We start from the raw sequence: 17,239 nt of genomic DNA on the forward strand, positions 1-17,239 counted from the left end.
AAACCTACAATTGGGTATAGACAATTTCATCTCAATCTGATAACGTCCTTTAGACACAAGTATGTGTTATTATCCAAAGAAATATCCAAAGTTTATAACGAGATCAGATTCGAGTCTCAAAAACTGATTAGCGACTCGAAATCTTCCGATTTTGTACAATTATTTCCATTCCCTCAAGTATCGCTTTACAAATGGATTCCAGAATAAAAAATAGATTGACTTTGTTATCCGAAACCTACTATTTGGTTTAGACAAGTCAATCTCAATCTGATAACGTCCTTTAGAAATAAGTTTGTATTGTTACCGAACGAAGTATCTGAAGTTTATAACGGATTTGTTTCTCAGAAACCTATTAGTCATTCTAGATTGACCTTATATTATCCAAAACCTACTATTTGGTTTAGACAAGTGAATCTCAATCTGATAACGTCTTTAGGCACAAGTTTGTGTTATTATCCAAAGTAATATTCGTAGTTTATAACAAAATCGGATTCGTGTCTCAGAAAGTGATTAGTGACTCGAAATCTCTTTTCCACTAACTGAAAATCTTCATCATAATCATAAACCTACTAATATTATTCATATTATCCTCAATGTTATCTCATACTATGTCGGAATCTACACCTGGCCACTAAACCTACCAATATTGGTCAGATATTTTTATTGACCTCTTTCACTTATAAGTCAGAATATTTAACGGAACCCTTAATCTATCGTCATTAAGTTTTGAAATTTTGTTTAATCGAAAGAGAATAACAGTTCTTGATTTCATTTCTGATTCATTATTATATATTTTTAGGATTTATATATAATCAGAAGGTCGATAAAAATATCAAAATTTATTCTGTTTTATATATAGGGGTAGTATCCTTTAACATTGTTATAATAACCTAATCTTGACATGGTGGCACCTTTTTCTCTAAAACATCTAAACGACGATTAATTTGAAGCCAAGATTTTGGTGACATGTTCCTCATATAAAACTCCTACCAAAAATGAGAGTATTTCGAAATATGAAACTTTGGATTTTGGTCTTATGAAGCTTCAAAAGAAACACACTTGTGTTCTAAAGAAACACACTTGTCTCAGTCTGTATGAGAATCCAAAACCAATTGTCTATCGTTCAAAAATATCCACAATCCGTATGAGGAATCCAACGTCCAAATTTCTTTATACAAATACCGAAACTTTTTTTTCCTCTCACTTTCCTCTTTCTATTCTTTCTTTTCTCTTTCTCCTCTCTTCCCCTCCCCTCCCAAACTCCGCGTCAACCAAAACCTTCTATCGTAACAGAATTTCCAAATCAAGTTCTAACACAAATCCTTGAATCCTTGTTAATCCGTGAATCAAAAACCAATCAATCATCGAAAAAAAACCTCCAATTGAAACATTCATAACCCTGAAAATTTGATATTTTCCCTGAAATTAAAAAAACCCTTGTTTTGTGATAATTATTGTTCTTCGATCTACTAACCAACGATTGAGGTATAACACCGAGCTTAATTTGTTTTTGTTTTTTTATGATATTGTTTGATTTTGATCTGAAATGGTTTGTTCTTTATTCTTTCTCAGGAAAAAGAAGAATTAATGAACAAGAAGAAGACTATTGGAGCTTAAAAAATGTATAGTTTCATGAACCCTAATGCTGTCTCTCTCTTCTTTGTTGGCATAGATCTTCAATTTTTGTTCTTATTTGTTTTTTTACTCGATCTTAAACTAGGGTTTTTCAATTTGAGGACTTTCTTACTCTGTTAGTAGTGAAGATGATATGTATAAATTTTTTAACGGGTCTATGTGTATAAATATTGTTGGATTGTATGAACAAAGGAAGGGTTTGTTGTTATTGGGTTTGTTTATTTGTGTTCGAATTTCTTCTGGATTTGACATGGGTTTTCAGTATTGCAGTCATTAATTTGTTTAGACTGTTCAGTTTGGTGGGATGAAGAAGTTTACTTTTTATTGTTCTTACTTCTGTTTTGTTGTTGTTGTTATGTTTCTGATGAATATAAGTGCAAACCTATCAGTGAAGTTTGTCAAGGTAAAAATGGTGCTCGACAAGGTTAATAATCTTGTGAAAGTGAACATCAAATATAACTAATCTTTACTAATTTCAATCCGTGGTTTTTTTTAGTTACTAAGAGTGCTTTTTGATGACAGATTCATTAAATTAATGAGAGAATTACACTACTAGTACACTTACAATGTCTATATGTTGTTTCTTGTTGATTTTTTCAGACGATTGATGAAATGCATACAGCTGGAAGACCAAACCAGTGCTGATAAGTGAGGCCATGTATTTGAATTGGCTATAATATTTTATGCATCTTCTACTACTATATATGCGTCAAGATATAAGACCATGATCATCTAGCATTTAATGCTTTTCTTAACGGGTGTTGCAGGAGAAAGCTCCATGTAAAGCTAATGCTTTCAAAAGGAAATCTGAATCAAAAAATATGCTTTCCCACAAAAAAAAAACAGAATTATAGATGGAAAATATATTCAACTGCATGTCTACATTAGAAAAGTTAGTTATTCTATCAAATTTATTTAAGTTGTCCTCAGTTCATTTTTACGTGGTTTCTGTTCTACGCGATTTGTAGTTTCTTTACCTTTATCACCATTTCTGAACAATTTGGGTGGTGGTTATGCATATTTTGCCAGAAAACGAGCTAAACAAAGACTTGTACAACCAAAACATCTGATGAGAAGTGAGTATTTCTTCGTTCTGTACGCATTTTATAGGTCTGTGTTGTACTCAATTGTTGCATTCTATCAATTGTTGGAACCATAGATGATAGTTCTTGAGTTGGTTCCTTATTAGCACTTCTATAGTCTGAATGGTGGAGGATGGATCAATTTTGTTGTTGTTGTTCTTATGTAGTTGCATGCTTCTGATGTCATTTATAAGCATGATGCATCGTCTGGTGTGTTATTATACATGTTTTTCCGAGGGAAGACAGAATAGGTGACTGGAGGAATCCTAAAATAGATCCTGCTGCATGAGTTGTGTAAAACATATCTACAAGGGATCTACGTCGTGATTCCTGTTGATGAAAACTAGGTCTGTGTTGGTTATTCTTCTTCAATTGATGGATTAGAAGACGATTTGGTTTGCCTAGTCCCTACTTTTCTTTGTACGAGTCATTATGTGGTTGAGTTTAATCGACGATCAAATTTTTACGAATCGACAATTAATCACGATGATGATTTTTTTTTTTTTGCAGGAGAGGGAAGAGTTCGGCTAGAGGAGGAGGAAGAAGAAGAGATGTTAAGGGAAACTGATTTTGATTTTTTGAAAACTGATTTAGATTTTTGTATTAAGGGTATATAGGTAATTGAACTACCCATAGGGTACCCCTTATAAGATCACCCAAGATGGAACTATTATTTTGTATACCTAGAAAGATTTAGGTATGCCCAAAATCAGGATTCTAATTTTCTCCTCTTTAATTCTAGGATTTTTTATATGGGCTCTCTCAATTTTTTGTGAGTTGCATTTCTTAGCAATGTAATTTTTATCTTTTACATTAGCTTATCCGGGCTTCTCACATTCCCAAGTGAGAAGCTTCCTTTGGGGTTTGTACTTTGTACTTACTCTTTCTATAAATAATAAAATCACTTCTTTACCGAGAAAAAAAGAAAAGAATAATAGGTTCATGCTAAAGCCATAACTAACTAATTGTTGACACATCTGGTGAGAGATTTCGATGACAAATTTTGGGGTAATTAAATTTTTCACCGGTCTTTCTTTTTTTTTTTTTTTTTTAACAAAGGAAATCAAGAGAATGAGTAGCAGTACTACACTAGGTTTCAGATCAAACATTCATGACTTTTATACAACACGCAATAAGTTATTGTCATCAATCAATCGGCTTAAAAGTTCAGACATGAATAAGATAGGGAAATCTTAATTTAGGAAAAAAAAAGTGAAACAAAATATGCCTACATACTTCCGAGGAGAAAAAGTTATCAACAATATTTTGTTTTGGCAAATAAATATAAGATGTTGGAGGATATTGAAGAAGCACTATAAACAATATTTTGTTTTGGTTTTTTTGTTTTTGCTTTTGAAGCAATTGTCAATTGGTGTTTAGGCAAAATACTTTTTTTGCAAGTAGCAACGGATTTTATAAAACAAGAGATGCAATGATTCATTCAGTTATTTATTTAAAGATTATAGATTTATATATTATGAAACAAATTAATATTCATCTTTTTTTATAAAACAAGAGATGCTATGATTCACCGGAAATCCAATCATTTATTTCAAGAATGTGGATTTGTATTTTATGAATAAAATGATAATCATGCTTATTTGGAACCAGTTTCCCCATCTAGACTAGTTTTACTGTAAAACACTTTCTGTATTTTCAAGTCTTGTTACAGAATTTTCCGCAAGCAGGACTTTTGCTGGGAGTCTCTTCCAACCATACTTGAGGTGGGATTCTGTTGTGTTGGTCAGGTTAGGAGGTTTGGCCAAGCTAGACAAAACTAGAATTTCTTGTCGGGAATGCCCATTAAACCCGTGATATATATGGAAATCTTGTTCATATGGACGAACCACGATGTATCTTGGATTCCTCGGGTTGGCCCATGGAAGTGTGGGCGTGTGCTAGTAATTAAGTAAAATATTATATTTGACTACATAATGTTCCAAATATTGAGATTATATAACTAATACAATAACAAACCTTCATGTTTTATTCTTTTTTTTTTTTGATGCAAAAAGAAATTGATTACTTAAACAAAAGAACTAACATTGTTTGCATCCTCCAGTATTACACCTGCAACAACACTTGGAGGATGATTAATCCACATTTTGAAAACTTGAAAATCCTAGCATGCCTATCTAGTTTATCTACTGTCTTATTGCATTTCCTCCCGGTGAACTTACAAGTCCATGAGGTTCTATAATTTAATATAGTGTTTATTTCTAAAGCAATTGATTTATTATCCTAAGCTACCTTCATTACGTCTCTATTAGCTGCTTTCGATACTAATTTTGCATCCAGTTCAGATTGAACGTATTAAAGTCCTAAATATTATGGCCAATATATAGCTTGCATCAATCCATCGCATCCAGCTTCCTCTGTAGTAAAGTGTACATCTAATTATGGAAATTTTCTTGGATGAATATAAAATCATGTAAGAATAGATCAAAGCCAGATTCAGAGCTGTTATTTATCTTCTTAAAAGATGCGTCACAACGTATTGAGTGAAATTGACTGGTTGGTGGTCTCCAAACATTATGGGTTATTTGTGCAGAAATAGTTGCAGTGTTGCTGCTAAATTAATTTTTGTATCATAAGATTACAAGTAGAGGCATTCAAGTACTACGTGGAACGGCTGACTCTAACTGGATTAGGTTTGATGTCTTTAAATATAAATGAACATATAGCTTTCCAAATCTCCCAAAGTTATTTTAGCCATTTTAACAATCCAATCCTCATTCATGAAATTATTAGCAAAGTGGGAGACAACCACGAAATCTCATTGGTGGGATGAACCCCGGGTTTTGTTCGATCGGCTATCTGAGTTGACAAATTAAGTTTTTCTGTGTTTCGTTTCAATAACTTGTAACATGTTTTCATTATCTTTCCCTTCTTATTCTTTTAAGGTTCCGGCCTAGTCCACCTCATTCTTGTTTGTGCCTTTATATTAAAACGTTTTCGGAGCATTGCTCTGAAATAATAAAATAAAGAAAAGAGAGTAAAACATATTGCTTAAACCAACTTTTGATTCAGTCTTGCATAGTGATGTCAGGATGTTGGATACTTCTTCGTGCACCAGATACATAGATCCATACTGCTCTTCAAAATGGGCAGTCCCAAATAATATATCTTGTGATATCAATTTATGGAGCACACATCTTGCCATTATATTCTAGGATTTCTGTCAAACGCTCATATATGACGTAATTATATATGTATATATATAATTGTTCCTATAATTTAATAATAATAACTGTATTTTTATAAAGTGTTTTATTACAAGAAAGTAAACTAGTTGGAAGCCTAACAAGCTAAGATCCAACAACGTACTATTACATTAATTGAACAGGTTGCTGTGCTAGCCTACCAGCGAGTCTCATGAAGAACCAGTCAAGGAAGCCGAAGCGGATAGGGTGGATGATTATGTCAGCAAGTGGGGCAAGCTAACTCTACCTTCCATGTTAAATTTTGTATTGCACCGTATATAGGAGACTCGAACTTGTGACCTCCTGAAACACGCATGAAATCTTTGTGAAACAGGGATGACCAGCTGAGCTAGTTACCCGTTTTAAATTTAATAATTATAGTTAAGAATTGTCTAAAGGCAAAAAAAAGAAAGAAAAATACCATCCATAAAAGTAAATTATTGTTATTCGGGTTGACGGGTTGTTAGGATTAGCAAAAGTTGTGTCATGTCCGCCCAAATTAGCTTGGGTTGGTAAAAAATTTCACATGCTTGCTGGATGTTTTGAATCACATTTCTCATACTTACCCAACGTTGAGGTTGGCGGGTTGACCCAACGCGCGCAAGTCCCACCCCTAAACATACAAAAGCGCAATTACAGCAGAAATCCACCGCCAGAAAATGGTTCACTCAACTGGAAGAGCAGGAAGCTTCTTATCCAGACAAACATAATGAGTGTGCCTAAATCGATGCATCAGTCCATCTAGTAGATCCACGAAGAAAAAACTTAGCGAAGGGATAAGTTGAAGGTTCTCAAAAGGTTGTGGAAGCTAAATATCACCTGTATGCAAGAAACCCATGTTGAGAGGGCTGGTAAAGACATCAAGTGGGACAATCCTGGAGCAAGTGTCAAGTCTTCAACTGGATGGCGCTTGATTCCAATGAATGGGCATTCTGGGGGAACCATCATTAAATGGAACAAGAGTACACTCGATGTGATTGATTCTCTTATTGGTGCCTTCTCCATTTATATTGAACAAGCTCCGTAAGTCCGTCCAAATGGACGGGCTAGTTCATTAGTTGACCCAACCGGAAAAGTAAGTGTAGTCATAGACTGATGTTGCACAAATTATGTGTAAGATCATTTCACTGAGTTTATGATCATCTTATAGCCCAAAGGTTCTTCATTCGAGACCGACATGTCATCTCAATCCGTTGGGCAACACTTTTCCTTAGTATTCTAATAAATAACAAATCAGTGACAAATTCACCATTTCGGACATACCTGCATAATCTCAAGTTTGAATGGAACAACTAATATCTCTTTATAAAGTTTAAGAAATAAAGGTACCATTTTTGTTTTGGACATACCTGCATAATCTTAGTTTTGTCTTGGTACATGAATGTTGGTTATATTTTCATGATAGAGAAATCAATTGCCACAACATTATGAACTGCAATCTAAAGAAATGTTTTAGTCTCTCTAACATTATGCTGTCGCAATTGATTTCTCTATCATGAAAATAGAACCAACATTTAAATGTGAAGTTGCGCTAGTTTTATGGATGATCTGTCCGCACCACCATCCGTCGTTGTAGGATACATGCATCTACTTCGTCGGAAGCACAAAAATCAAAGATCGATTTACTTTGAAGATCAGGCCTTATCTAGGTGATGTGGACGACCTCTCTTAGCTAGGCATTAATTGTGGCATAGGACTCATGATTAAGTGAAACCAAAATGAGAAGATGAGTGGACGTACTTGAATCCTGGAACTGAAGTTTTATATACCTTTACTGCAAATTCTTGATCGAAAATGATTTACATCCCGCGGCATGTCTGGTAATTCATGTAGTACACAAAACACCTACTTCTTTCCCAGTAAAGATGCAGCCATTTATGTGGTCAAATATACCATGATATTTTTAATGCTTGAACAACGCCATGAAGGGAATAATTTAACCCTGATGCAACATTTATTGCAGTTATACCGCTCATGTCTTGTCCACTTATGGATATTTTTTTTTTGATCCATTATCCGATTATGAATTTGAAATGCTGCCATACCATTTCGTTGCAACTACCTGTTTATCCGGAGAGCACTTCCTATAGTTGTCCGTCGCTAGCTGCATGATAGGCACATTTTTGTGTCTTATATAATCTCAATTGTATATATTATTAGTGCTCGATTTTATATTTATTATGGCTTTTTATGTCCTTGTAGGTATTTTTGGAGAAATAAGTTTTTGCGGCGAAATTGGCTAAAAAAGTGGTTTTTGCGCCCGTGGGAGAAAATTACTATACAGACTCACTTTGGATAAGGGGTGACCCATTTCCAGGCATCTGCTAAAGGGAGACCGGGACTGGATAGGGGAAGGTCACATTTCTTCACGTTTTCAAACATTCGTTTTGGCGGGAAACTATGGGCAGCGAAGAACAATTTTTAGGGTTCGAATTTTGGAGCAGATTTGAAGAGATTCAATCGCTGGAAACAGTTGGGATGAACGTGATTAAGCTAAACATGGATAGTGTAAGTGATTTCACGAAGCAAATTGGGCTGGATAAGTTGTGAAAAGAGAACAAAGTTCAACAGGGAATGTTGTTTTCACGGGATTCTGTTGGGTCCAGTTTTGGCAATTGCGTGGAGGATTAGGGAGGATATCTTCTCTTATTCGATTCCCTTATATTTTGGGAAAGTTTGGTAACAATAGAAGACGCCTACGAAGAGTTTGAACAAGGATCAACAGCCGTGTAGAAAAGAAAAGCCGTGACTTGGAAGAAAGGAAGAAGAAGAGATTTTCTCGGGATTTTTGGAGTTGATTGGGTATATAAAGGCTGGTGCGAAGTGAGAGAAGATTATCAAGAGTTTTGGGGTCGATCAAAGACCAGAGGGAGGTTGCAGAGGCGAAGAACAGGAGTTGCAGGAAAGCTTCCTGCTGCTGCTCGAGGAGGAAGAAGAAGACGAAGAACGGACCCTCCAGGGCCGTCGTTCTTCAACAATGCAAGCAGCAGAGAGGAAGTGTCGTAGTTTAGCTGGAGTTCCAATCTATCGTTTCTTTCTGGACGCTTACTGAGGGTCGTAGATCCTCTGTTTTATCCTTTCTCAATCTTTTAAACATCTTGTGAGTCTTAGAATCATTGTTTCATAACTTTTGACTCTTTTAATCATATTTTGAGCATCAAATATATATTTTTAGAACATGAATATTATGAATAGCTAAACCCCATTACTGGGATGATGGAGGAAACCATTCTTTATGCATGAGTAATTCTATTTAATTCTTTTATGACTATTTGCACTATTATGAGTTGATTTATGATTTTTCTTGATTATTTGTGATTTTATCTGATGATGTATGCTTAGTCTAGGAACTCTTGATGCATCATACTTATGATTTACATCTAATACTTTACAAAATCTATTTTTTGGCAAAGAAAAGAGTCGATATTTGTTATCATTATAAGCTATAATTGTCTAGAATTAATAGTTGATTCGCATGAGTATAAGAATTGGTGGAATCCTGAGTCCTAGTATCTCTTGATCCTGTGACAAATTTTGTATATATTTTTGTTTTAAAAATCTTTTCAAGTCCGAGCAACGAATCCTTATTTACCGCAATCGAAATATTACAACACTGCATGCAAAATTCAGATACTTTCACCGGGATGGAAAAACTTAATACTTCATATGCGTTTAAAGACCAAAAAGGATACAGTAACTTTCAAGAGGTTTTAGATTACCTTCAAAGTGTTTCTTCCTCCATTAGCGTGCCCATCATATTACTGTCATTTATTTGAAAACAAATCCCGAAACTAACTGAAACCATTTACCAAATATCTTTGAAAGAAGTTGTGGCTCAAGTATGCCATGGTAAAAGAATGTAACAGAGAAAAATTGGTAAATGTTACCTTCCATTCTTCTTCTGCTAATTCCAATAATTTAGCCAGTCAATGGTGATTAGGACGCCCATCCAATAGTCCTTTATGGGCTATCAGCCAACAGAAGAAAAAAAACTCTAGTAACTTAGTTTCTGTTAGATTGCATGGTCGGTGATTTTGTATTTCTTTCCTTTTTTTTTTTATTTCCAGAACCTAGAATTCAACATTGTAAACATTAAACTCTTCAAATCACGACTCATCAAACACTCAAAAATTCAGATTTCTGTGCAGTAGCCACTACACCCATGCTCTGTCGGCGAAGAGAACCGAAAATCTTTTCTGTTCGATCAATCCAAGATCTGCATATATTTTCTTAGATTTCATAACTGTTTATGCAACTTCTTTTTTTTTTCTTCGCACAAAAAAAATAAAAATGGCGAAATCTGAAGAAAACAACCGACTCAGCCGAAAACAATTCCAATCAAACAACAAAAGAATGGGCAAACGAAACAAAAAGACCCAAATCAATCCGTTCAAGCCTTCAATGAAGACTAAACCAATTGAGGAAACTAAGATAATTAGGGAGGATCAAAGAAAACCTCGTCAATCACATCATCTAATGTAACCCAACAAAACTGAGTCTAATGACGGCACACGTCGGCAGCAGCGGACTAATGCAAATTCTTGCCCAACGATTTCCAAATTTAGGTAAATCCAAGTTTTTTTATCAAGACTCGAAAGCTGATAATCAAGTAATCCCGCAATAAGAGTGAGTGGTGAGCCTCAACCATTGTCGTAAGAATCAGAGCATCAAAAGTACTTTCTACTCAAAACATAATAAAGATTCCATTCTAATTACATGCAACAGATCCAAATAAAGCTTACCTGATGCCACCCGGCTTGACGATCTTTGATACTTGAGATGTACCGTTTCAAGGAAAATGAGCATAATTACAGATTCAAACATTTTAGAGTTGTTCTCGACTCTTTCACTTATTCATTACAATTCCTGTAATGATCTAGGTAATAGGAGCAAGAGCAGACGTTGTAGTGACTCTTACCCATTAACAAAAATTTCTTCCAATCGATCAGTACATAACCAAAATTATAAGAAGAACATGAAACATATTTGTGCAAAACCCTAAGAGGCATTAGATGTGTTACTGAAGAGTGGAAGCAAATCTCAAATCAAATTAATAAAAAATTTCACCTTTTGTACGGATCTTTTCCATAATTATATGAAATTATTATATGAATCAATATATAACTGGTTATGCATACTATTTTTTCAGGCATAACTCGTTATGCAGCCTAATTTTTCAGGGGTATAATTGGCAGCGCAAATTGGACATAACATATCTAAAAATCCGCGCCTTAGAATTTTACAAATTCTATATCGTTGGAAATCTTTTTAAAAGAGCTACGCAACGAGTACAAACAAGAATATCAAATTTTTGATTTTAACGAAAAAATCGGAGGTGATCCTCATTTTAGAGAAATTTTTTGAAAACTTGATACTTAACCATTATGCAGTCACCAAAGACGATGCATAACACATTCTGCAGACGCATAACGAATTATGCAACCATTTTCTCCACTGCATAACAAATTATGCATTTGGATAACAAAATTATGCATCTATAACAAGTTATATTACCATTTTTTGGTTGATTTTAGCCGTACATATAAAAAATTGATGCATAATGCAGTATGCATCCATATTTACGGATGCATATCAGGTTATGCATCTATTTTCTCGATGCATAATGCATTATGTAGCCATATTTTCGGACGCATAACAGGTTATGCAGGTTTTCTGGACTGCATAACAAGTTATGCAACAAATTTTGTAGATGCATAACAGGTTATCCATCCATTTTCACGAATGCATAACATGTTATGCAGACAGTTTCTCGACTGAATGACATGTTATGCAGTCATAACCACATCATCATCTTCTTTCATGTTTCATTAAATCCCACGCAAACCATTATCTTTCAGTTATTCGGGGTCTCTTGGTTAAAATCATGTATTTACACCATCATCTTCTTTCATGTATTTACACCATCATCTGCAATTAAACCTTCTTCACAACTCATCCAGTATTGCTTACTCCAACTCAATTCACGGCTGAGAGTTTCATATAAATCTGAAATTCATTTCAAAATCTTCATTGAAAACAAGTTTTGATCATAGATCTATGATGATCAAACCGTGTTCTACAAACCCATTTAGGGATTTTTGCTGCTACCATTAATAACAGTAGTGAATTGAAATTGTAATGAAGAGAATCGGTAGTAAGAGGGTTCGTCGTTAATTCGAAGAAGAAGACGATTTGGTGCAGCAGTTGAGATCAATCGAATTTAGGCATGAATTTGTTCTCGAAATCAATCGAATCTCTCCTTTTTTCTGAGATCTAGGTATAGTGGAGAAGAAGAAGAAGAAGAAGAAAAAGACGAAGAAGAAAAAGAAGAAGAAAAAAAAAAGACATAAACAAAATTTTATATATTTTGGGTTTGAGAATAATTTTCTTCCAGAATTTGGGTGCGCGTCTGTAGTTTTGGAAGCGTGGGTTTCACAGTAGAAACATCAGGGAGAATGGGTCTCCCTGTAGTTTTCACTTTATTAAATGGGACGGTATAGGGCGGGCCAGAACATCTCTTATCCATGAAATTAAAAGGGCCGGGCGGGCAGGGTTATTTATCTACAGTTAGTACCCATGGCCTATCCAAGCCTGTTTTGTAATTTGGACTCGGGCGGGTAAGGCCGGGAGGGACTTGAATATTACAAACAAATATATATTATACATATATATTATTAAAAATAAAAAGAAAATAGTAATAATACACAAGTTTTACTTAAAATTCATAATCAAATACGAGAATTGAGATGGGAATAAGATAAACCAAACTTCCTATAATTTTTCCTGAATTGAATCGTTAGAAAAGGAATCTGCCTTAAATTTTGCTCAATATTTCCCTATATGGTTAACAAATTTAGACTCTTATGGAGTAAAAGTTAAGAAATACATATGAGAACTATGAGGGTTAACTGTATTAAGTATACGTACCAAGTATATTCTAGGATAAAACAAATGAGAACAGTCACTTAAGCTAGCTAAATGGATAACACGGGCGGGCTAACAGGGCGGATAACATTGACGGGATAATAGGGAGGGTATTGAGTCGGGCAAGAAAATTTGACTTGTGGCTTGTGCCCGTCCTATTATTTAAATGGGCTAGGTCGGGCCAGCCCGTAAAGGGCCACGGTCACCCATGGGTTGTCATGGGACAGGGCGGACGGTACTGGGCCTCGGGCTGCCGGGAAAAATTTACACCCCTATTCTCACTTATGTATCAAAAGAATCAATATTCGTAATTTATGGTATGATCCTTGGTTTTTCTCAGGAGATTCCAATTGCACTAGCTAGATTTGCTAATGAAAGGTCAAGAGATCTCTAAGTCTCTTCTAGGTCGATGCTACCCTTGCGTGCAACCAACAGATGACTGCTGATCATTTCACTCGGAGACAGAGCTGTGGCTGGGCTTTCACTGGCTGAAGCCACCGGCCCACCGCTTTCACTGGCTGAAGCCACCTCCAAAGCCCAAAAAAAAAAAAATTCATTAGGCTTTTAAATTGAAACCTTATTTTGGGCATACTGAAATCTTATTAGGTATACTGCATATAGACAAAAAAGGTTGTGAAATAGCAAAATTAGACTACCTCTTAACCCAATTTTTTTTAATGGTAAATCTGCCCTTTACGCATTAGTGTTAGTAATATTGATTAGTGATTAAATATTTTGTTTAGTGATTAAGATAATTTTCAGAATTATAAAGGTTGTTTAGATGATTTTTTGGATCATGGTTCGGCGAAACAAGTTCAGGTTCGGCACACATCTATGAGCCGAATCTACCAATTGATGAACGGTTCGGCTCACTGAATCTGTTTACTGCATGCGCCGAACCTATAATTTTCAATTTCAACTCTTCTGCTAGACACTAGTTCGGCTTATATGAAAGTTTCATAATAAGCCGAACAACATCCTGAATAGCCCGAAAAAAATAATAATTACTGGTTCGGCTTATATTTCGAAAATTGTATGAGCCGAACATCAATTTATTATTTTTTGGGTTAAAATATTGTTATTGGTTCGGCACATATTGAGAATATCGTAATAGCCGAACCTCGTAAATGTGCTAGGTTCGGCACATATTATGATTATCGAATACGCCGAACCCCTATGCATCTCTATTTGTGATTAGGTTCGGCTTGAAATTTCATGAAATTTCATGCCGAACTGTTCATATACACTTCCAGGAAGCTTTTGTGAAGAACAGTTCGGCTAAAAACGCAACTCAATTTCGAGTCGAACCCAACACTATAACCGTCATTTAATCGATGAAAAACAACAAATAGGAGATTGGGTTTGTAAAACTTACTTTCTTATCATCATTTCCGGAGTTGGAGATGCAGTTGGTTCAATTTCTGGTTCAATTGGTGGTTGATTTTCAGTTTCTACACCTTCATCTTCAATTGTTTCTTCTTCTTCAATTGATGGATTAGAAGACGATTTGGTTTTCCTAGTCCTTGCTTTTCTTTGTACGAGTCATTATGTGGTTGAGTTTAATCGACGATCAAATTTTTACGAATGGACAATTAATCACGATGATGAATTTTTTTTTTCGCAGGAGGGGGAAGAGTTCAGGTAGAGGAGGAGGAGGAAGAAGAGATGCTAAGGGAAACTGATTTTTATTTTTTAGAAAACTGATTTTAGATTTTTGTATTAAGGGTATATAGGTAATTGAACTACCCATAGGGTACCCCTTATAAGGTCATCCAAGATGGGACTATTGTTTTGTATGCTTATAAAGATTTAGGTATGCCCAAAATCAGGATTCTTTAAATTTTAACTACCCGTCAATCGTCATGATTTAGGCTTAAGCGTATAAAACTGGTAAGACCGGGATATCCGACACTTCCATAGTTCCATTTCCACCATTGGTTTCACTTAGTCCGGGTTCCTTATTGCTTTTCAATAACAGGATCATTTTTTAAGAATTTAGCAATCCTCACTCGCAAAGCCTTTCTCAAACCAAATCTTAATCATGCTCTTACGTAGGAAGAAAGTTAGGGCCCTTATCCCTGCAGATTCGAATAAATTAGCACTTTTTTCTCCTTCGACGGAACTCCAGGCAATGGGTATAAATGTTTTCAGAACAAATATCATGAACTTATACAACACACAATAAATTTCTGTCATGGTGTAAAAATCTCATGTTGTCGGAACTTTAGAATTAAACAGGATATAAATATGGATCCTAAATTACTGTTAGCAAAACAAAAAAAAGGAAAAATTGGTCTAGTAAGCTTAGCATTTATATAATGGCAACTGCAAGATGAAACTTAGCTTATATAAAGAAAACTCTCTTTATTGATGTTTATAAAATCTCTCAAAACTAAACACAAGCTCTAATCTTGCTCATATGATCAACCACAACTTTGGTGATCATATATATATAGAACTATGAATTCCTTTTCCTAGTCCTATTACCTTATTACATGTCTTTCCTTTTCTTAGAACTAGATGACTTCTAATTCCCTTAGGATTACATCAATTTCCTAATCTTGTCCTAACCATCTTGTTAGTGACTTCTATGTTGAAGTTTAACCAACATTCTCCCCGTTAAGCTTCAACCTTACCCGTGACATATCTTGTACTCCAATCAGTTGTCTCATTTCTTCAAACTTGATCTGAGCTAATGCCTTTGTCAATATATCTGCTTTCTGCTCAGTTCCAGGTATGTGTTCTACGTTAATGACCTCCTTTTCGATGCATTCTCGTATGCAATGATACCTTTTTTGAATGTGTTTCGTCTTCCAATGAAACACTGGATTTTTAGTGAGTGAAATTGCAGACTTATTATCAATCTTGATGAGAACTTTTTCAGGTTCTCTTCCTTTGATTTCACCCAACAGTTCTTGAAGCCATATTGATTGTTTAGCTGCTTCTGTCGCAGCCAAAAACTCAGCTTCAAAGGATGAGAGGGCTACAGTGTCTTGCTTCTGTGAACACCATGTAATAGGTGCTTCTCCTAGATAAAATATATGACCAGTTGTACTTTTTCCATCATCTTGGCCAATATTATGACTGCTGTCACTATACCCCAACAATTCCTTTTGATCCTCCTCGACCATACTTCAATCCATAGCTGATTGTTCCTCTTAGATATCTCAATATCTGCTTTATTACATTACCATGAGACTTGCGTGGACTCTGCATATAACGGCTTGCTACTCCCACAGAGAAAGCCAAATCTGGTCTTGTGTGTAATAAGTATCTTAGGCATCCAACATTTCTTCTATAACTCGTTGATTCAATCTCTGCTTCTTCTTGTGCCTTTGAAACTTTAAGTCCAAACTCCATTGGTATCTTAGTTGGATTACAAGTTTCAAGTCCTGCTTCTTTCAGAATTCTCCTTGCATAAGCTTCTTGTTTAATCTGAATCCCATCTACTCCTTGATGGACTTCTATGCCAAGATAATAAGTGAGTTTTCCGAGGTCTGACATATCAAACTTTGATGACATTTCTCTCTTGAACTCATTGATCAGCTTAAGGGAGTTGCCAGTCAAAAATAGATCATCTACATAGACTGCAATCACAAGAAGCGTTCCCTTTTCTTCTCTTCTGTATACAGAAGTTTCTTTAGAACACTTTATGAATCTCATTCCCTTTAAGATTTGATCTAACTTTGTATTCCAGGCTCGAGGAGCTTGTCTTAGACCATATAGAGCTTTTGATAACTTATAAACCTTATGCTCTTGTCCTTTTACTTCAAAACCTTCTGGTTGTTCAACATACACATCTTCTCGCAATTCACCATGTAAGAATGTTGTCTTAACTTCTAAGTGGTGAATTTCCCATGAGTTTGATGCTGCCTCTGCAATTAATAAGCGTATTGTTTCAATTCTAGCAACTGGTGCAAAAACTTCATCAAAATCTATGCCTGATTCTTGTACATATCCTTTAGCTACAAGCCTTGCTTTGTATTTATTGACAGTACCATCAGCATTCCGTTTTATTTTAAAGATCCACTTAAGACCAATCACTTTTACCCCACTTGGATTATCAACTAGAAACCAAGTCTTGTTTCTGTTGATTGAAATACTTTATTCTCTACATGCTTGTGTCCATTTAGTCGAGACCTTTGCTTCCTGAAATTCCTTGGTTCATTATTAACAGAAAGTAGCATAATCTCACATTCTTCTGCATCTTGAAGAACATAATCCTCCAGGTACTGTGGCTTTTGAGTTAAGAAGAAGAACAAGAACAAGAAGAAGAAGAAGAAGAAGAAGAAGAAGAAGAAGAGAAGATCGATGAAATAACTCAACCCATTCCACTGCGAAAATCAACAAGACAGATACAAAAGCCACAGTACCTGGAGGATTATGTTCTTCAAG

Source organism: Papaver somniferum, chromosome 7 (genome assembly GCF_003573695.1).
Source record: "Papaver somniferum cultivar HN1 chromosome 7, ASM357369v1, whole genome shotgun sequence".
NCBI classification, from domain to species: Eukaryota; Viridiplantae; Streptophyta; class Magnoliopsida; order Ranunculales; family Papaveraceae; genus Papaver; species Papaver somniferum.